Here is a 23,774-nt window from a genome sequence, read left to right as displayed (position 1 = left end):
AAAGCACCTTATAGTCGTACAAAAAGGAAGAAATGGGCAGTTGTGCCTGATATACAGTAAATGCTGTTTGAGCACTTACAGTTTGCAGTATTGATTTTATCCCCAAAGGTGACTGTGCAGCATTATAATGCTGAGTTCAATCTACTTTGCTTCAATTCTGAATTAAAGAACTTCTTTCATGAAATGCTAATAAAAAAGTCTATTGGAAACAAATGAAAAACTACACCCCCCACCCCAAAGAAGGTGATCGCTATAGGTAAAACTGAAATGAAATATTCCAACATGAATTCAACCCAATTTCCCATTATTAGGAGATTTCAGATTGGGAGATGTGATCTCTTTGTAGAATAGACAATTTATTCCTCTACTGCTAATGTATACCAGATCGACATATCAAAGGCAGCAATGATATTTTCTGTCTCAAAGTGTGTGTTTTAGTCTTTTGTCTGTAATGTTAAGGATTTTTGTTGTTTATATTTCAGATAATCAGATGGCTGACATGAGTTAAACTGCAGTGCGGGGAGTTGCCTGATTTCCAGCATTCATTTTTTTGCTACTGGTTAGATGTTGGGGTGCGATAACAGTGATGGGATGGAGCCCAATAAGGGTCTATGAAAGAAAGGGTGTGAATGGCTGTCCATATAATCAGCCCCTCGTGCAGGTTTGAGGTGGAAATAGAAGAGATTGCTTAGGGCATTTATTGGGCCAGAATGCTTAAGGAGCAGGTGATAGGGAAGCTGAGAATGAGATGGGAAAATCTGGTACTATGTGTGGTGAAGAAAAAGAAATGCTAAAGGAAAAGAGGAAAGTAAAGTAAAGGGACTAATAGGTTGAGGAAGCTAGGGCTTTTCTTTTGGAGCGAAAGAGGATGAGAGGTGACCTGACAGAGTTGTACAAGATGATAAGAGGCATAGATAGAGTAAACAGTCAGAGACATTTTCCCAGGGTGGAAATGGCTAATATAAGGGGAGCATACCTGTAAGGTGTTTGGAGGAAAATATAGGGAGGGTGTCAGAGGTAGCTTTTTTTTACACAGAGCATGGTAAATGTGTGGAACATGCTACCAAGGTGGTGGCAGAGGCAAATATATTCTACAACAATCTCTCCTATATTTTGTTACTGACAAAATTGTTGGCATTGAATTCTGACATTTCAATGCTACTTATGCATCTGTTAGATCCTATGTTACCGAATTAGTAATGGAACTTTGCACCTTATGGACAACTCATTTAATTGACAACTCATACTACTACTTTTTTCCACATGAAACCAGTCGAACTCTACTGATGTAACCGTGTTTATTGGCAATATCTTCGTCAGTGTTGGTAATAAGAAATTTCTCCAAATATAGAATTTTGCATCTTTGAAATAATGCTAAATGGAACTGATACTACTTTGCAAATTTAATCCTTTTGATAGTTGTTGAAAGATAACACCAGATAGTTTCAGACAACTTTTACCATTAAGTGGGATTAGAAATTACGAATTATGGACATTATTAATTACCTGCGTAAATGTCTTGTTGTGTGGACTGTTATAAGCTAATGATATTTGTAATGTCTGTATCTTTCAGCAAAACCTTGGAGAGGGATCTTTTGTGACTCCTATCAATTTGCTCTTTAATTGGTAAGATGGTATTATTATTATTATTATTATTATTACATATTATTCCTAGAATTCCTTTACCAACTCATTTGAAGTGAGATGGATGTGTTGCATGAGTCACCACATGGGGGTTAATTCATTACATTGTTTTCAAGAAGGGAGGAATACATTTGATGTCAATTTGGAAAAATAATTATTCATAGTTTGATAGATGGCTGTAATCAGTTATTATAATTATCATAAACTACAGCTCTTAAAGTCTGTGCATATTGGTGAAGTAATGTGCAACAGACCCAGTATTAAATATGATGCTTAATTCAGAAAACGTGTCCGTCATAAAAGAGCACACTGAGCTAACTTTTATTATCAGATTGAGGAGTGCATTTGTGTATAAAGTCATTACATTTGATAAATTAGAAACAGTTTTTTGAAAAAAGTTAAATTGTTATAAATTGCATTACTTGAAGCAATACGAAATTGTATTATTGTATGCATTTTGAGATTGTAATGCATAAATGGCACAAATGGCTTTTCAGTCTGCTTATTTCCATACAACAATACATAATTTGTTGGACCAAATCAATTTGCGATATGCCTGTGAGTTGCATTTATTCTTTCATATTCAGTTGGAATTTGGAGCTGAAAGTGTGAATTATAGTGCTGTGGTGCGATCAGAAGATCTAGCATCATATTGACCAACAGAATTGATCAGCCCTCTGCTTGTTAATTGAGATTTGGTGATGGATAAATAAAATCATAAAGTAAAAGAGCAGTTCTGAGGTAGGGTTTCATCCTAAACCATTAACAGTTCCTCTTGCCGCGCCCCTCACCCCACCCCGGGCCATGAATGGTTCTCAGTCTGCTGAGTTCTTTCAGCAGATTGCTTCTTGCTCCAGATTCAGGTATCTGCAGGATCCTGTGTTTCCAATGCAAAAAAAAATTGCTCAAACACTGTTTGAATGAGAGAGATAAATATCTTGTGTTTCCTACCTCAGGAAACCTCCTGAGTTTTGATTGTCCTGTTTTAGAGCCTGTGAACAGGCATGATAAAACACAGCTGTTACCATTAAAAGAGACCTTTCTGTTATGCCAGAACAGGACTAGCTCTCTGCAGCAACCTTGATTGCTTTAACAGTACACTTGCAGCAAAACACGATAATGAAGGGAAGTTTGCTGGTGACCTCCAGCCTGAATTTTAAAAGGTGGCAACTGAGTCCTCCACATCTTTGTCTCTGCATAGCACAGAACAATTATGCCTCTTGTCATCAAACCACTTCTGAAACAACCACTATTGTTGGGTCACTTTGACATTAAAGTCATTTTTTTTATGTTCCTGCCAGACTTTTGAAAATTGGTTTATTTTTATCATATTATTGTCATGATATTGTTAAGGTACAGTGACAGAAAAGAGACAGCTTTATTACATAAGTATATGGAAGAACTACAAGGGAAGAACAAAAACAGAATGTACAATATGGCAACATTACAGGGGAAGTTCAGTGCAAGTAGACAATAAGGTACAAGGACCATGATAAGGTAAACATAGGTCAAGATTTCATATTTAACATACAACCAATAGTCTAATATAAGTGGAATAACTTATGTGTATGTATATGTGTACATACATATGTATACGTATATGTATAGCATACTATAACAGATATGTATAGCAAACATAGAAATCACCGGGATGGTGCTAGGAGATAACACAAATATTGAAGGAACAGATGAAGGGTATCAAGGAAGGAACCAGAGACCATAAGTACATTAGCAGAAAATAGTTGGTAATGAGGTGATCTCGGTAGAGGAACTGTTAAAGAAGAAGTATTCTAAAGGCAAGATTACATAATGTGGCTAACAAGGGAAGTCAAAGCCACCATAAAAGCTAAAGAGAAGGCAATTAACAGAGCAAAAATTAGTGAGAAATTAGAGGATTGGAAAGCTTTTAAGTACCAACGGAAGACAACTAAAAAGTTATTAAAAAGATAAAGATAGAATACGAAAGTAGGCTAGTCAATAATATTAAAGAGGATGCCAAACATTTCTTCAGATACATAAAGTGTAAAAAACAAGTGAGAGTGGATATCCGACAGCTGGATCACGATGCTGGAGAGATAGTAATTGGGGACCAGGAAATGGTGGGCGAACTGAATAAATACTTTTCACTATTAAAAGCACTAACAATATAGTGGAATTTCCAGATGTCAGGGGTGATGAAGTGTGTGAAGTTACCATTACTAGGGAGAAGGTTCCTGAGAAACTGAAAGGTCTGAAGGTAGATAAGTTAGCTGGCCCAGATGGTGTACACTCCAGGGTACTGAAAGAAGTGGCTGAAGAGATCATGGAAGCATTAGCAATGATTTTTCAAAAATCACTAGATTCTCAAATGGATCAGGAAGACTGGAAAATTGCAAATGTCACTCTACTCTTCAAGAAGAGAGGGAGGCAGAAGAAAGAAAACTACAGGCTAGTTAATCTGACCTCAGTGGTTGTGAAGATGTAAAAGTCAATTGTTAAGAATGTGGTTTCAGGGTACCTAGAGGCATGTGATAAAATGGGCAGCAGTCAGCATGGTATCCTCAAAAGAAAAACTTGCCTAACAAATCAGTTGGAATTCTTTGAAGAAATAACAAGCAAGATAGAAAAAGGACAATTGGTTGATATTGTGTACTTGGATTTTCAGAAGGCCTTTGACAAGGTGCCACATGTGGCGGCTTAACAAACTCTGAGCCCATGGAAAGATTCTAGCATAGGTAAAGCAGTGGCTGATTGAAACGAGGCAAAGCATGGGAATAAAGGGAGCCTTTTCAGAATGGCTGCCATTGACTAGTGGTGTTCCACAGGGTCTGCATTGGAACTGATTGTTTTTACGTTATATGGTTGATGGAATTGATGGCTTTGTTGCAGAGTTTGCAGATGATATGAAGATTGGTGGAGGGGCAGATAGCTGTGAGGAAATAGAGAGGCCACAAAAGGGCTCAGACAGATTAGGAGAATGGGCAAAGAAGTGGCAGATGGAATACAGTGTCGCGAAGTGTATGGTCATGCACTTTGGTAGAAGAAATGAAAGGGTTGACTATTTTCTAAAGGGAGGGAAGACATGAAAATCTGAGGTGCAACATGATTTGGGAGTCCTTATGCAGGTTGAGTCTGTGATGAGGAAAGCAAAAGTGATGTTAGCCTTCATTTCAAGAGGACTAGAATATAAAAACAAGGATGTAATGTTGAAGCTTTATAAAGTACTGGTGAACCTAACTTGTAGTAATGTGAGCAGTTTTGGGCCCCTTATCTTAGAAAGGATGTGCTGAAACTGGAGAAGCTTCAAAGGACATGTACAAAAATGATTCCAGGATTAAATGGCTTGTGATATGAAAAGCTTTTGATGGCTCTGTGTCTGTATTCACTGGAATTCAGAAGAACAAGGGGTGACCTCGTTGAAACTTATCAAGTGGTGAAAGTCCCTGATGGAATGGGTGTGGAGAGGATGTTTCCTATGCCAGGAGGACCTATGATCGGAAGACACAGCCTCAAATTAGAGAGGCGTCCTTTTAGAACAAAAATGAGGAGGAATTTCTGTGAATCTGTGGATTTCATTGCCACAGATAGCTGCGGAGGCTAAGTCTTGAAATATATTTAAGGCAGAGGTTAATAACTTCTTGATTAGTCAGGACATGAAGGGATATGGGGGAATGCAGGAGATTGGTGCTGAGAGGAAAAATAGATCAGCCATGATGAAATGACGGAATGCTTGATGGGCTAAATGGCCTAATTCTGCTCCTATATCTTATGGTCTAATGCAGGAACCAACATTACGAATAGTGAAATATGCTTGGGGCATAGACAGAGAGTTGTCCTTTAATGCTAAGTCTTCTGATTGAAATCAGTGTTTGAGGTCAGCAGTGTCTAAGTGCAGTAGAGTTTTGTGCTTGAAGTAGGTGAATAGAGCACCTTGTGCTGAGTGAGGTGCTAATACATAATAGTAACATCTGTGTTCATACCACCATATGCACAGAGTTTCCTGATGAAGTATCCAGGACTGCATCACAGATAACAAACTACCAACTTGTGCATTTGAAAATATCTACTGGCATTACATAGGAAAACTTAGGGCAAAATTAAATTCTTAGCTCTCATCTTTCCATTGACATATTGGTGAACTTGAGTACAGAATTTTTTTCCCTCTTCATCACATGTGAAAACACTGGATTTAATCAAGTAATTAACTTTGAGCACATCAATTTTTCTTCTTTTCAACGTTCCATTTGCTGCCTCGAAGATTTTACTAAAGTCACCAGGTGAATACTAACAATGTTTTTTTGGCATGTTAGTCAGTATACTGAGACAATGTTCTACACGTGATTGACAAAAGCAGCACATAACAACATAGTAAAAACCAACAACTTCCACATGTATGTATTTAGTCAAACCTCCGCCTAGCCTCGCACTGTCTCAGATGTTATAGGCATCTGTTAGTCTCATGAGACCATGGATTTGCGCCTTGGAAGGTTTCCAGGGCACAGGCCTGGGCAAGGTTGTATGGAAGACCTGCAGCTGCCTATGCTGCAAGTCTCCCCTCTCCACGACACCGGTATTGTCCAAAGGAAGGGCACTAGGGCCGATACAGTTTGGCATTGGTGCCTTGCTCAAGGACACAATACGCTGCTTCAGCTGAGGCTGGAACTAGCGACCTTCAGATCACTAGACTGACGCCTTAACCATTTGGCCACAGGCCAACACAACTTGAGACTGAACTTTTAAGCTTCCAGCAATTTTCAAATGTAGTCCTTATTCTCAAATGTAGCCCTTATGCATATGACTGACTAAAATAAACTACCTCATTTAAGTTCACTGTTCTACCTGGGCCAATTATAACCCTGGCAGCATCAAACCAAGGACTTGCTTCCAAAGCTGTTTTATAAGGTAGATAAAATAGTAAGAGAAAAACAACACTATGCAGAGGTTTGGTTTAATTTTAGTCCCAGATAACATTACAATATCTGTCATTATGGAGTTTCCATAAAGCACTTCATGGCTACTCCAGACAGCTTTGTTATGAAAGGTAATTTACATAGAAATAGTTCAATTTGCAGCAAATGATTAAACTATCGATTCATGCAGTGCTTTGTCAAAAGTTATTTTTCAAATGTACATCTAATATGGTTACAAGTAATTAGAATTCACTGAGAGCTTGCAACAGGAAAGCTCAGCAAGGTGTGTTTATCGTGAGGTCAGCACTGAGAGAAGCAGCTCAAAGCTTTTTCTTTTTTTTTTAATTTTATTTTTATTTGGATAAGGAATTCACAAATATCATGTACTTTTTTCACACATATAACCTTTTCCATATTTTTATATGTATAAAACTACAATTATTTATACATTCTTAAGTACACATTGAGATGATATAAAAGGAAAATAAACATTTAAGTAGATAATTATGTACTGTGGTAAATCTAACCTATTAGGCTAAGTAATGGTATTAGTTGTTAAGAAAAATGGTAATAATAGTTTCCATATAACCCTTCTGGACCATTTCCACTGGTCCAAAATGTTGTATATAAGCCTATGTATCAACCATTGTAGGTGTTTATATCCTAATTTGTTCATGCTTGCTCCTGCCCGCAGACATAATTATCCAATCCCTATGTACTTATTTACTTAATTTTTTCATTTTTTTTATCCCTTTCCCAAATCTTTCCCTTTACTTGTGTTAATTCTCTATTTTCCAAAAGAAAACAAAAAAAAACAAACATTTAGACTAGGGGTGCTTACGTTAGCAATATTACTGTGTTGATGAGAAGAGCAGTATAAATCATTAGGAGAGTCATCTGAAGTCTGCTCGCATTGGGGTTATATATTCAATCCATTTATTCCAGATTTGATAAAATTTTTCTTTTTGAATTCTCAGGGAGTAAGTCAACTTTTCCATTTTAAATATTTCCAAGATAATTTCGTACCAATCTTCTAATATAGGTGGTATTGGATTTAGCCATTTTCTAGTGATTGATTTCTTATTTGCCGCTAAGAGGGCCTGCAGCAACTTTATATCTTCCTTCTGTTCAAGAAACAATACATGCCCCAAATAGAGCGTCTCAAGGTTCAGAGGTATCTGGGACCTAAATACCTTAACTAATGTTCTATGAATACCTTCCAAAAAATAGACTTAATTTAGGGCAATCCCAAAAAATATGAAAATGATTTGCCTCCTTGGAGCCGCACCTTCTCCAACACATCACATTTGTATCTTTATATTTTTCCTGATATGGGGTCTTGAAGTATCTTATAATGTTTTTCCAACAATGTTCTCTCCAAGTCAAAGAATTAATCGAGGACCATTGAAAGCTGCAGATTTTCTCCCAAGCCTCCTCTGAAAGTACCAACCCCGCTTCTTTCTCCCACTTCTCTTTAATATACAGTGTATTTACATTTTTAGCATGGGAGAGTGCATTATATAATCGAGAAACTGATTTACTAGGTATTGAACTGCAAGCCGAATTCAGAATCTTGAAAATTTCTCAGGCAAGGAAGAACCATACCTCCTCCTTCCTTCCCTAACTGTAAGGTGTTATATCGAATTCTAGGTTTCTTTCCTTGCCAAATGAAGCGGGAAATCCATTTGTCCCATTCCCTGAATTGATTATCATCCACCTCCATCGGTAAAGTATGGAAAAGATACAATAACCGAGGAAGAATATTCATTTTTATAGTATTTATCCTTGAATTTAAACTTAAAAAGGGGATAAGATTCCATCTATGCATATCTGCTTTTATCTCTGAGATTAATGGCCCATAATTTACCTGTGACAGTATCGAAAGATCCTTCGGCAGGGTTATTCCTAAATATTTTAATGATTTAGCTTCCCACTTAAGATCATATGTATCCTGCAATTTTTTGGATGGTATATAATTTAGGGACATAACCTGCATTTTCTTTACATTTATTTTATAACCTGATATTTTCCCAAAGTCATCCAACAGTGTAAACAATCCTATAAATGATTTTTCTGGTTCACTCAGATAGACCAAAACATCATCTGCGAATAACGCCAATCCCTGCCACCTTGATACCTTTTACGATTTCGCTCTGTCTTCCTAGTTGGGCAAGCGGTTCAATATATAGCGCAAAAAGGAGAGGAGAAATTGGGCATCCCTCTCTAGTGCCTCTCTCTAAGATGAAGGAGTCAGAGAGGTCCCCATTTATCTTAATTCGGGCTGTAGGGCTGTCATATAGAGTCTGAATTACTTTAATAAACTTTTCTTGAAAGCTGAATCTTCCTAACACTGTATAGGAATGCCCAACTAACCGAATCAAAAGCTTTCTCAGCGTCCAATCCTACTACCATTGTCTCTGTCTCGTTCTTATTAACCTGTTCTAATATGTGCAGAGTTCTCCTTATGTTGTCCTGTGTTTGTCTTTGTTGAATAAATCCAGTCTGGTCTAAGTCGGGCCAGGTAAAAGCTTTTCCAATCTGCGCGCTAATATAGATGTAAATAGTTTGTAATCTAAATTAAGAACACTAATTGGCCGATAATTGCCACATTCTAGTTTATCTTTACCCTCTTTAGGAATAACTGAAATAATCGCTTCTCTCCAGGAAGGTGGAGTTTTTCCTCTCTGCAAGATCCAATTAAAGGTGTTAAGTAGTAATGGGGCTAACTGTGTCTTCAGGGACTTGTACCACTCTGAGGTAAACCCATCAGAACCCGGGGACTTTCCAGCCTTTAACCTAGAGATGGCCACGTTCAATTCTTTGACAGTTACTGGTTCTAATAAACTTTCATTTTGTAAACCTGTAAGTTTAGGTAGATCTAAAAAATTCAATACACTGTCTATATAGGGCTCATTGGGGGCCCGGGGTTGGGAGTATGGCTCTCGATAATATGTTTCAAAACTCTCTTGAATTTTCCCTATTGTACTCTCCACAAGCTTTGTCTTTGTATTCTTTATTTTATGAATTGTATTGTCTGCTTGTTATTTTCGTAATTTATATGCTAATAATCTAGCTGATTTACCTCCTACTTCATAATTCTTTTGTCTCAGGTAAAGAAAATTTCTTTGAGTTTCCAACGTATAAATATCGTCAATTTCACTTTGCAATTTCCTAATTTCCTGTTTCCGATTTGAATTACTTTTGTTGCTATCTACAACTTGAAGTTGTTTTAATTTTCCTTGAAGGTCTGCTAATTTTTGTGCATTGATTTTTTTCATGTGAGTGGTAATGGAAATAATTTTCCCTCTCAGTACAGCTTTCAATGTATCCCATAAGATCACTGGTGATGTTTCTCCCGTGTCACTAAGGTCTAGATATTCTTTGATTTCTCCCCTTAATCTCTCCATTACTTTCGGGTTATTGAGTATATGTGAGTTTAGCCTCCATAGTGTTTTCCTCATTTTCCTTTCCAGGATTAGAGACATAGAGACTGGGCTATGATCCGTCAGATCAATTGTTGCAATATTACAGTTTTTTATCCTTAGTCTATCCGTATTAAAGATAAAGAAATAGTCTATCCTTAAACAGGCTGAATGAGGGAAAGAGTAATATGTATAATCTTTACTAGTAGGGTGTAATTCCCTCCAGACATCTATAATTCCCAACTCCTCCATCAATGAATTCACTTTCCGAGTCAGAGGTTTATTCTGAGTAACTGTTCTTGAAGAATCTAATATAGGATTTAATCTAATATTAAAATCCCCTCCACAAATTACTACCCCTTGAGAACTGACCATTAGGTCAAAAATGTGTCTATAAAATGACCATTCACAACCTTGAGGAGCATAAACATTCAGCAATGTTATTTCTGTACCTTCTATTCTTCCTGTGATTTTTACGAACCGTCCTTCTTTGTCTCTAGTCTCTGAAATATGTTCATAATTAAGAGTACTTGATATTAAAGTAGCTACCCCTCTTTTGTGACTCAATTTATATGATGAATAAAATACATGCTTAAAGCCCATTCTTTTTAATTTTCCATGTTCAGATTGGCTCATATGTGTTTCCTGGAGGAAAGCTATTTGTGCCCTCTCTTTTTTCAGTTTAGACATAATCTTATTTCTTTTAATTGGATTCAAAACCCCATTAACATTATAGGAAATTATTTTTACCAATTCAGTTTGCATTTTTCTCTAGTAGAAAAAAAAACACTCTCCTTTTCTAACCAAACAGTAAGCAAACCTTTCTCAGCAGTAAACCAAGACATATAACCACACCCTAGACATTTTTGAACGTGCAACATTTGAAAATTTTTCCCGACTTCCCACAGTGAGGCCTGAGCACCGACCCGCCTCAGTTCAGAGGGATAACCTCTATCTTAACCCTGTGTTAGAGGGCCCTCAGCAGTTTGAATAATCATAGAGAATTTTCTCCTATTTATGTCTCGACCATATTGCTATCATTCAAGTTATTCCGTCTAGTTTATTTTCAGTTACCAGTTTTCATTTTACCTTTAAGTCCGATTTACTCTTTTCAGTCATTTCTCTTAATTAATCTGTGTTCTCTGTACATTCGCGTCTGAATATTTGCAGCTTTTCCTTGTAGTTTGACACTCTGGTTCGAGTGGAGCGTCCTCGCCCCACTAACTGCCACGACTTCTGCCGAATCCTCTCCAGTAGCGACTCCGGTTGGGTGATAACTTTAATAGGTAGTCCCCGGTCCGCCAGGTCCAATGTTGCCTCCTCCACCGTAGCGTAAGTTTTTGTCCCTTCGTCGTAAAAGACTCTCAGCCAAGCTGGATACAGGGTCTGGAATCTGATGTTGTTTTCCTTCAGGACTCTCCGTGTTTCCGTATATTCCTTCCGTCTGGCAAGAATCCCCGGTGCGTAGTCATGGTCTAAACTGATTTTACAGTTGTTCCACATGAAACCTTTCTTTTGCCATGCCCTTTTAAGCACATCTTCCTTCGTTCTGTAACTGAGAAATCTGACCAGAATCGATCTGGGCTGGGCGCCTGCTGGAGGCTGTGGTGCCAATGCGCGGTGAGCTCTTTCTATCTGTAGGTCTTTTGCGGCCGGTATATCAAGGTTCTCTCTAAGTAGCTTCTCCACGAAGGGAATCATCAATCCGGGTTTACCTTCAGTTCCTTCGGGAACTCCGTAAATCCTCACATTTTCCCTTCTCGAGCGGCCTTCTTGATCTATTAGTTTCCACTGGAGCTGGTCTTGCAGCTTCAGCATTTCTGCTATCACCTCCTCTGCGTTTTGTAGCTTCTCTTCAATTCCAACAATCCTCGCTTCGGCTTCATCTATCCGCGAGTTAGTTTTTACTATTTCTCCTTTAATATCTTCCAGCTGTTTGCTGTTATCTTGTCGGAACTCGCGAATCTCTCCGAGAATCAAGGACAGAGTCACCGATTCCCCCTCATTATCTCCGTCCTGGCTTGCCGTGGGGGAGCTAGGCCCGTCGCCTTGCTGCGTCTCTTTATGTTTATCAGCCTTCGGAGCGGACTTTTTAATCTTGTTCTTAGACATCATCCTTGCCCCTTTTATTAATATAGTTATGCAATATTAAGTATTTGTCTAAATTCGATTATGGGGCAGTTTACCTTCTTTTTTGTCGAGAGACCTTTTCCTTACGCCGCCATTCCCTTGATGACCCGGAAGTCGTCCTCGCTCAAAGCTTTTTCAAATCAAATGAGAAAAATTGCTGGAAGTTTAAAAGTTCAATCTCAAGTTATTGCTTCCATTACATTATATGAGATCATTAAGCTTTTAAAGTGCAACTGATTCTAAAAGGGACAACAATGTTATCAAAGTGAGGGCATATAATATTCCTTGTATCAGAAAACAAAAGTGTTTTTCAAAGTGCAAGAGCTTTTAGCTTTGGGTTACAACACATTAAATGGAGTATCATTGTGACTTTCATTAATCATCAGTTTCTGCTCTATGTATCAGCTTTGTATTATCATTGATCCTTAATTTGCCTGCAAGGCCTCTGTGATAAAATGGAGAGGTTGATGTATTCTAAAAAATAAATGAACTGCAATTCAGCTTGTTACATTTGTTAATACATTGATTAAAAGACGATTAAAGCAGCCTAAAATAAGCATTTTTAGGAAGTCATGTTAACAATCATTGCATTTGGAGCTGGTGAGCAAAAAGGATTCAACAAATTGCAGTGATATCTTGTCAAGGGAAGTCAATATGAATATTTGATGTAGTCTTCAATGCAACTTCAGACTGCTGATGTAGAAAAGGTGTCTGTTCTGATTAGATATGCTGATGGATTTGCCAGCCAGAGATGGCTCTGCTCAGGTAAAATGTACTGAAGGGAAGAGCAAATATAATTTATTTTTGTTCATTATTTTCTATTAGAATTAGTGATTATATGACTTAATTACACCAAATGTTCTTTGGCATTTATTATTGGGTTTAAGAATATGCTTTTCCTAAATACAGGAATAAAATTCCATGTGATAATCTGTGATAACTGTGGTAATCTGAAGTAAAATATTTGTATCAATGTATTGCATTCTTATATGTACTCTGACACCTGGTAGAAGTTTATAGCCATTACAGAGACTCGGATGACAGGAATGGCTGCTGAGTGCGCTGGGCTTTAGATGATTCAAAAAGGACAGGGAGGGAGGCAAAAGGGGTCGGGGAGTGGCACTGCTAATCACGGATGGTATCATGGCTGCAGAAAAGGAGGGTCATAGAGGGATTGTCTACTGAGACATTGTGGGTGAAAGTCAGAAACAGAAAGGGGGCAATAATTCTACTGGGTGTTTTTATAGACCCCCCCCCAATAGTAACAAAGGCATCGAGGAGCAGACAGGGAGGCAGATTCTGGGACAATCCAATAATAATAGGGTTGTTGTGACTTTCCTAATTTTGACTGCCATCTCATTAGAGCAAATGATTTAGGTGGGGTGGAGTTTGTTAGGTGTGTTCGGGAAGGTTTCCTGACACAATATGTAGATAAGTCAACCAGAGGAGAGGCTGTACTTGATCTGGTATTGGGAAATGAGCCTGGTCCAGTGTCAGATCTCTCGGTGGGAGAACATTTGTCATAGTGTGAGAGGGGGATAGGAGCAAACAATTTGGGAAAACATTTAATTGGGGTAGGGGAAAATATGATGCTATTATGCAGGAACTTCAGAATCAGAATCAGATTTATTATCACCAGCATGTGATATGAAATTTGTCAACTTAGCAGCAGCAGTTCAATGCAATACTTTATCTAGCAGAGAGAGAAAAAAGTAATAATAAATAAAATAAGGCATAATAATAAATAAACAAGTAAATCAAATACGTATATTGAATAGATTTAAAAAAATGTGCAGAAACAGAAATACTGTATATTAAAAAAGTGAGGTAGTATCCAAAGCTTCAGTGTCCATTTAGGAATCAGATGGCAGAGGGGAAGAAGCTGTTCCTGAATCGCTGAGTGTGTGCCTTCAGGCTTCTGTATCTCCTACCTTATGGTCAGGAAAGTTTCCTGACACAATATGTAGATAAGCCAACCAGAGGAGAGGCTGTACTTAATCTGGTATTGGGAAATGAGCCTGGTCCGGTGTCAGATCTCTCGGTGAAAAGGACATGCCCTGGGTGCTGGAGGTCTTTAATAATGGATGCGTCCTTTCTGAAACACCACTCCCTAAAGATGTCCTGGGTACTTTGTAGGCTAGTGCCCAAGATGGAGCTGACTAGACTTACAACCTTCTGCAGCTTCTTTCAGTACTGTGCAGTAGCCCCTCCATACCACACAATGATGCAGCCTGTCAGAATGCTCTCACCGGTACAACTATAGAAGATTTTGAGTGTATTTGTTCACATGCCAAATCTCTTCAAACTCCTAATAGAGAAAAGCCGCTGTCTTGCCTTCTTTATGACTACATCGATATGTTGGGACCAGGTTAGATCCTCAGAGATCTTGACACCCAGGAACATGAAGCTGTTCACTCTCTCCATTCTGATCCCTCTATGAGGATTGGTATATGTTCCTTCTTGCCCTTCCTGAAGTCCACAATCAGCCAGTGTTCATCATCAGCGAAGAGGATATGTTATCAGCAATCCGCACAGACAGTGGTCCTCCGGTTAGGAAGTCGAGGATTCAATGACAGAAGGAGGTACAGAGGCCCAGGTTCTGCAACTTCTCAGTCAGGATTGTGGGAATGATGGTATTAAATGCTGAGCTATAGTCGATGAACAGCATCCTGACGTAGGTGTTTGTGTTGTCTAGGTGGTCTAAAGCCGTGTGAAGAGCCATGGTGATTGCATCTGCCATTGACCTATTGTGATGATAGGCAAATTGCAATGGGTCCAGGTCCTTGCTGAGGCAGGAGTTCAGTCTAGTCATGACCAACCTCTCAAAGCATATAATCACTGTCGATGTGAGTGCTACCGGGCAATAGCATTAGGGTAGCCCACATTATTCTTCTTTGGCACTGGTATAATTGTTGCCTTTCTGAAGCAAGTGGGAACTTCTGCCCATAGCAGTGAGAGGTTGAAAATGTCCTTGAATACTCTCGCTAGTTAGTTGGCACAGGTTTTCAGAGCCTTACCAGGTTCTCCATCAGGACCCTCTGCCTTGCAAGGATTCACTCTCTTTAAAGATAACCTATCATCGTCCTCTGAGATGGAGATCACAGGGCCCTCAGGTGCAGCAGGGATCTTCACAGCTGTAGTTGTGTTCTCCCTTTCAAAGTGTGCATAGAAGGTGTTGAGTTCATCTGGAGGTGAAGCATCACTGCCATTCATACTACTGGGTTTTGCTTTGTCGGAAGTAATGTCTTACAAACCCTGCCAGAGTTGCCGTGCATCTGATATCGCCTCCAACCTCATTCGAAATTGTCCCTTCATCCTTGAAATAGCCCTCCGCAAATCATACCTGGTTTTCTGGTACAGGTCTGGGTCGCCAGACTTGAATACCACAGATCCAACCTTCAGCAGACAACGTACCTCCTGGTTCCTCCACGGCTTTTGGTTTGGGAATGTACATTAAGTCTTCGTAGGCACGCACTCATCCACACAGGTTTTAATGAAGTCGGTAACAACTGCAGCATGCTCATCCAGACTCAAAGATGAATCCCTGAATACAGTCCAGTCCACCGATTCAGAACAGTCCTGTAGGCACTCCTGTGCTTCCCTTGTCCAAACCTTCTTGGTCCTTACTACTGGTGCTGCAGTCTTCAGTCTCTGCCAATACTCAGGGAGTAGAAATACAGCTAGGTTATCAGACTTCCTGAAGTGAGTGTGTGGAATAGCATGATAGGCATTCTTGGGAACTTGGGAACATAAACTGGGAGCAGATGCTCTCGGGAAATGCACAGCAGAAGTGTGGTAAATCTTCAGGGAACATTTGCATGGTGTTCCGCTAGATACGTTCCATTGAGGCAGGGAAAGGATGGTAGGGTTAAAGAACCATGGTGTACAAAGGATGTAGAAAATCTAGTTTAGAAGAAAAGAAAAGCTTATGAAAGATTCACGAAAATAGGTACTGTTGGAGCTCTAGAAAATTACAAGGATGCCTGGAAGGAGCTTAAGAATGAAATTAGGAGAGCTAGAAGGGGCCATGTGATGTGCTTGGTAAGCAGGCTTAAGGAAAACCACAAGGCACTCTACAAGGATGTGAAGAGCAAGAGGATGAGCCGTGTGCAGATAGGATCAATCAGGAGTGAGAGTGGAAACATGTGCATGGAGCCGGAGGAGGTAGCGGAGGTACTTAATGACTACTTTACTTCAGTATTCACTACGGAAAAGGACCTTGGCAATTGTGGGGATGACTTACAGCGGACTGAAATGCTTGAGTGTATAGACATTAAGAAAGAAGATATGCTGAAAGGTATTAAGTTAGATAAGACGCCGGGACCAGATGAGATATACCCAAAGCTACTGTAGGAAGTGAGGGAGGAGATTGCTGAGCCTTTGATGATGATCTTTGCATCATCAATAGGGACAGGAGAAGTACCAGAGGATTGAAATATTGCAAACCTTGTTCCCTTGTTCAAGAAAAGGAGTAGAGATAACCCAGGAAATTATAGACCACTGAGTCTTAATTCAGTGGTGAGCAAGTTGTTGGAGAAGATCCTGAGAGGCAGGATTTATGAGCATTTGGAGAAACATAATCTGATTAGGGATAGTCAGCATGGCTTTATCAAGAGCAGGTCATGCCTTAAGAACCTGCTTTAATTCTTTGAGGATGTAACAAAACACGTTAATGAAGGTAGAACAGTGGATGTAGTGTATATAGATTTCAGTAAGGCATTTGATAAGATCCCCCATGCAAGGCTCACTTAGAAAGTATTGAGCCAAGGGATCCAAGGAGACCTTGCTTTGTGGATCCAAAATTGGCTTACCCACAGAAGGCTGAGGGTGGTTGTGGATGGTTCATATTCTACATGGAGGACAGTGACCAGTGGTGTTCCACAGGGATCTGTTCTGGGGCTCATCCTCTTTGTGATTTTTATAAGTGATCTGGCTGAAGAAGTAGAAGGATGGGTAAGTAAGTTTGCTGATGACACAAAAGTTAGTGTGTTGGCCTTCATCAACCACGGGATTGACTTCAAGAACCGTGAGGTAATATTACAGATATGTAAGACCTTAGTTAAACACCACTTGGAGTACTGTGTTCAGTTCTGGTCACCTTATTATAGGAAGGTTGTGGATACTATAGAGTGTATGCAGAGGAGATTTACAAGGATGTTGCCTGGATTGGAGAGTGTCTTATGAGAATAGGTTGAGTGAACTTGGCCTTTTCTCCTTGGAGTGACGGAGGATGAGAGGTGTATAAGACGATGAGAGGCAATTGTTTGTGTGGATAGCCAGAGGCTTTTTCCCAGGGTTGAATGGTGAACATGAGGGGACATAGTTTTAAGGTGCTTGGAAGTAAGTTCAAGGGAGATATCAGGGGTACATTTTTCACGCAGAGAGTGTTGGATGCATGGAATGCACTGCCAGCGAAGGTGGTAGAGGTGGATACAACCTGCTGAGTTCCTCCAGCGTGTTGTGAGTGTTGCTTTGACCCCAGCATCTGCAAAGTATTTTGTGTTTAGGATACAACAGGGTCTTTTAAAATACTCTTCAATAGGTACCTGGAGCTCAATAAAATAGAGGGCTATGTGGTAGGAAAATTTTAGGCAGTTTTGAGAGTAGGTTACATGGTCGGCACAGCATTGTGGGCCTGTAATATGCTGTAGATTCCCATACTATTATGTTTCTATGTTTATAAGCTTACAATAGGCATAAATAGAGAGCTGATATCTTTCCGCCAGGGTCAATCTGCCAAGTACTAGAGAGTATGCATCTCATTTGGTGGAGTGAAATCTTTTTTAACAGAGTGGTGGGTCGCTGGAATGTGCTGCCAGGAGTGATAGTGGAGGCAAGTAATGATGGAAGCATCGAAGAGGCTGTTAGAGAAATACATGAATATGCAGTCAATGGAAGAATATTGACCTTGTGCAGACAGAAGGGATTAACTGTCATTAGCCTAATTAGTTCAGCATAACATCGTGGGCCAAAATTCCTGTTCCTGTGCTGTACTGTTCTATGACCTATTTATAACCATTGTAACTATCTCTAAAATAAAACTGCAGCTGATTTTCTAACTGATGATCTAATTCTGATACTATTTTACAATGAAATTCAAAATGACGGTGTTCAGAACTGTGACACAACTTAAGTGTTAACTTTTGTCCTACTGGTACTACTTTGTTGAACAGACTACATGGTGAGACGGATGAACTGGATATGCAGCACTGTTTGACCAAGTTCTAGTTAAAGAGTCTTAGGATAGTTAAAGTTAAATAGAATTAAAACAGGAAGTCTCTGCAGACTGGAATTGACCTCTGACCCAGAAAGGCGGTTGTGGTTGCTGAGGGAACTGTATTTGAGTAATATTGCAAATATATTGTTTGATTAAGCAGTCTTTGTTTAAATAATTCATTATGGGTTATACGTAAATGTACGTGAATGTCATATGTCCTCATGCTACCATGTCATAAGTGCACGTCTTGTTAAAATTAAAACCAAACTAAGCACACACATCTCGTGGTTCCGTACTTTGATTTCAATTAGTTTTATGTTTTGGAGTTACAAAACATGACAGTGGCAATGAGGAAGTTTTAATTAAACTGAAGACTACTACCTACCTGTTAAAGGGTAATGAGTTCAAAAGATACACAGCACATGCTTTTTCAGGAAGGGACAGAGATGATCCAATTTAAAAAAAAAGAAAGGAAATAGACAGAATTCAAGGGTTCATAAACAGTGAATACTGGGTGATAATAATAAATCATAAAATACAGAAGTTGCTTGTTACATCAAAAAGATAGACATTCAATTGCACAAAAGGTAACTGACTGATGTATACTGAGCCAATTGAGCAGTATTTTCTAACAAATAAAATAACCAATGAGAAGTGAGTGCCAGTTTTGATGAGTACATTAGGTGGAAGAGCATAAAGTTTGACTGCTCCAACCAAACCAGCCGAAATAAGCTTTAGTGATAACATGAAAGTAAAGCAGGGCCATTTAGAATTGAAGCCATTGTTAATTGCAGAATGCCTTTAGATTTAGAAGCTGAATCAAAAGGAAGGGCAGTCCATTTCAGTATACGTAGCTGAATTGAGGAGATTGAGCATTGTCAGTTCAGTGATGGGCTTACTGATGCACCGACAGGTTGTTTAGTTTTTGGAATTTTACAAGAAAGCATTCAAACATTGCTCCTACCTGAAGCACAACCTGCATTTAAAAGAGCAGTTTAAATCACTGTATCGATGGAAATCGCAGTCAGAGATACAATTGAGTTGTAGTCTGGAATGAAAGTGAATATGAACAAAATTGCACTATTAAACAGAAACTGGCCTGCCTAAGCAAATTGAATTACTGTTGTCTCAGAGCGGTCACAGACACCAAGCCAATGCAGGTTTAAAGGTGAAAATTGCAGAGAATGCAACAAGGTAGGACACGTACAAAGAACATGTTGAGCAGACAAAAATAAATGGACTACACAGGGAGGAGAAAAAGATAAAAAGTCAAGTTGCAATTTTGAAAAGTCCGCTAATCTGCATGCTGTTGATAAAAAAAAAATCTGGTAATGATGGGAGTGACACTGGTCTGGATAGCCTGCTGATTTCCTATGTGAAAACTAACAATAGACAAGCAATATGGCTTACACCAAAAATGAATGGAAAATTAATTAAAATGGAATTGGAAGCTTGATCAGCAGTCATCCCAGAAAATGAAGCTGAATGGCATTTCAAAGATACTGAACTGAAGCCTGCAGATATCCAACAAATAACTTGTAGGGGAAGAAAGGCAACTCCTGTGCATTCATAACATCGATGTACAAGAAACAATAAGCCATTTTAGGCCTATATGTGGTAAAAACAGGAGGGCCAGCATTGTGGGGATGTGATTGGCTGAGACAGCTACAACTTCAGTGGAGATCCATCCACCATTTCCATGCCACATCCCCTGCAATAGAGTCAACCAAAAGCAAATTGCCACAGCAGTGTTCAAGGATGGCATTGGAAAATCCAAATATACCAAGGGTAAGATTGTGTTAATTGAAAATGCCACAACCAAATTTTAAAAAGATTATGCAATTCCTTCTACCATCCATTTAGAGTAGCCAGTGAGTTCTATCACACGGAGGCTGAAGGAATTCTTTCCATTATTGATTAGAGCCCTCAATGCTACTGGTCCCAGTAGCCAAGAAGAATGGTTCTGGCAGGATCTGTGGTGATCTTAAGGTCACCATCAACCTAGTACTGAAAGTAGATCAATACTCTCTGCCCAGGATAGAGGATATCTTCGCAAACATTTCTGGAGAAAAACACTTTGGCAAAGTGGACTTACCAGAAGCCTACCTATAGATGGAGATGGAAGAAGAGTCTGAAGTGCTTCTGATCATAAACACTCACAAAGAGTTTTATTGCTACAATAGGCTTATTTTTGGAGTAAAATTGCACCTGCTCTCTGACAGAAAGAGATGGACTGGGTGCTGCAAGGCTGTCCTGAACTCGGTGTTACCTGGATGACATCGTTACCAGTACAGATGACAGGGAAAATCTTCAAAATCTCAAGACAGTATTAAAATGATGAGAAGATTATGGGCTCAGAGCATAATACAATTAATTGTGAATTCTTTAAAGCAAGCTTCACTTATTGTGATCATACCATCGATATGCAAGGATCACACAAGTGTACTGAGAAAATTCAAGCAGTAGTGGATGCCCTATGGACAAAGGATACAGTTGCAGTCCGTTTTTAGGATTTTTGAATTATTTTAACAGGTTCCTGCCAAACTTAGTTACAGTGCTCCACCCCTTGAACTCATTACTGCAGATCAGAAAGGTTCTGCAATGGACAAAGCAGTGTGAGGTGGCTTTCAAAAAGATAGAGAAAATGGTGACATCAGACACTGTACTCTTGCATTATGATCCACATTGCCCAAGGAAGCTTTCCTGTGATGCCTCACCTTACGTTATAGGCTCAGTCATTTCACATGTTTAGAATGATGGAAGTAAACATCCCATTGCCTTTGCATCACATTCCCTTACTGCTGAAGAAAAATATTATGTACTGATGGACAGAGTCTGGTTTGGGGTGTAATACATTTCAACCAATACATGTATGGAAGAGAGTTTAATCCTTATTATTGATCATCAAGCACTAGTGTCCGTTTTCAAACCAGAGAAGAGTGTTCCACTAACAGCAGCAGTAGGGATGCAGAGGTGAGCTCTGTTTCTGGAGGACACAATTACAAGATCAAATTCAAGAGAACAACTGATCATGGAGAAGCAGATGGATTGTCCCATTTACCTTTGGAAAAGGAAGTACCTGAAAAACTTACAAACGAGGAATCTCCTCTTGACATATTCTCCCTAACACAAATCAGAAGTCTCCCTATTATGGCAGAAATTATTGTCGAAAATTTTCTTGACAATTACAGAGCACCAAACTATGTGCAGCTGGTTGACAATATACTTCAAGCATACAAAACCAGGAAGTGCAACATGTCACTAAAGATTCATTTTTTGCAGTCCCATTTAGACTTCTTCCCTGCAAATGCTGGAGCTTAGAAAAATAGAGATCTATGGGTAACCCTAGGTAATTTCTGAAGTACGTACATATTCAGCACAGCATCGTGGTCCAAAGATCTGTATTTTGCTGTAGTTTTTCTATGTTTCTATGTTTCTCTATGTTAAATCTTGGTGCTGTCAGTGACAAGCAAAGGGAAAGATTTCACCAGAACATTGCGGTCATGGAGAAACGGTATCAGGGCATTTGGAATCCATCAAAGCTGGCTGATTATTCTTGAACACTTAAGCGAGAAGCTTCAAACATTAAGTACAAATGAAAATAGTCACCGAAGCTTTTTTAGCTTAGTTGAACTATTGCAAAGCATTAGCACCATTATGCAATTAAACACATTATATTCAATAAAAGTTAATTTCTTGTTTTTCCAGTTTCCTACGTGATACCATTTGCCTGAAATTACATTTATATTCAGCTGCATGAGGTCTAACATAAGCACATATAATTTCCAAAGAAGCAACAGTTCTGAAAAAATTTGCTGCCCAATGTAATCAATCCGTTCTTGTTCACCGGCTTGTCCCACCCTTCTTCACTCACGAAGCTATGCAAAGCATTGAGTGAAAATTCATGGTCCTTGACCTAGTGAGATAACTATTTAAAAAATATATATATTTGACACTGTTTCTTTGTAGGACTGCACAGTATGCGTATAATATTCTGAAACGTTGTTACCTCTGCAGCTATCGGACACTTCAATTTTTATGGCATTTTTTTAGACCTGGAAGGTTATTATTGAGTGCATCACACAGAAAAGAGACATGTATTCTGCTTGAGACCGCCCTCTGAAAAATGTTCCAACTAGTCCCAATTTTTAGCTGTTTCCACAAGTCCTGCAATTTGTAATTCCCTTTTATATGTTCCCAGTGAACAATTGATTTTGCACCACCCCCTCAGGCAATGCGTTCAAGATCACAAGACCTCACTGGGAAAACAATTCTGGTCATTGCTCAGATGACTTTTTTGCCAATTATCTTAAATTTGTGTCAATTGGCTACCAATCTTTCTACCTGTAGTAGACGTCCATCCTATCCACTTAATTGAAACCTTTCCTATCTTTGAATACCACTATTGAATCTTGACTGCACAGGGGAAAACAATCCCAGTATTTCTATTTATTCCACATCAGTGAATTCCATCATCACTGGTACTGTCTGAACAAACCCCCTGAACATTCTCTCCAAAGCCTTGAACATTTTAATGGATTTTTGAAATGATCACGCTAATCCAGCTGATTGCAAGTAAATGCATTCCTATAGTATAGGCATTCATTCACAAAGTGCATGTTTTTTTCAAATGTCGAGGGATTAAAATGCATTGTAAACTGGATTGTTCAACCTTATTGGGAATAATGAGACATTCGATCTCAAGTAGGATGTAGAGACAGAATTCCACCTTCTTTTTATGGACAGGAGCATAACTGGTGTAAAAAGAACTAAAATATCTTGGCATGAACATCGACTTCTCTAACTTCCGCTAATGCCCCACCTCCCCCTCGTACCCCATCTGTTATTTATTTTTACACACACATTCTTTCTCTCACTCTCCTTTTTCTCCCTCTGTCCCTCTGACTATACCCCTTGACCATCCTCTAGGTTCCCTCCCCCCTTGTCTTTCTCCCCGGGCCTCCTGTCCCATGATCCTCTCATATCCCCTTTGCCAATCACCTGTCCAGCTCTTGGCTCCATCCCTCCCCCTCCTGTCTTCTCCTATCATTTTCAATCTCCCCCTCCCCCTCTCAAATCTCTTACTAACTCTTCCTTCAGTTAGTCCTGACGAAGGGTCTCAGCCTGAAACATCGACTGTACCTCTTCCTAGAGATACTGCCTGGCCTGCTGCATTCACCAGCAACTTTGATGTGTGTTGCTAAAATATCTTTGCTGTGCACCAAAGACAGAATGATGTCTTCTATTAAAGGCACACTCCTCATGCCCTCAGTGGGAGAGCGAGAGAAAGCTCCGAGATTTACAAACTATGATTTGATGTCATGATTCAAAAGAGAAATAAGGGAGATGCAGGCAGGAGAACAGGAGTCAACTTAGGACCATCATTGATGGCCTGAAAAGAGGTGATGGGAAAATCACTCAAGAGTGATAATCTGGGAACCATGGAGCAATGCTGAAAGACCTCTCTAGAAA

Source organism: Mobula birostris, chromosome 5 (assembly GCF_030028105.1).
Source record: "Mobula birostris isolate sMobBir1 chromosome 5, sMobBir1.hap1, whole genome shotgun sequence".
NCBI classification, from domain to species: Eukaryota; Metazoa; Chordata; class Chondrichthyes; order Myliobatiformes; family Myliobatidae; genus Mobula; species Mobula birostris.
Note: the sequence above shows the minus strand (reverse complement) of the source record.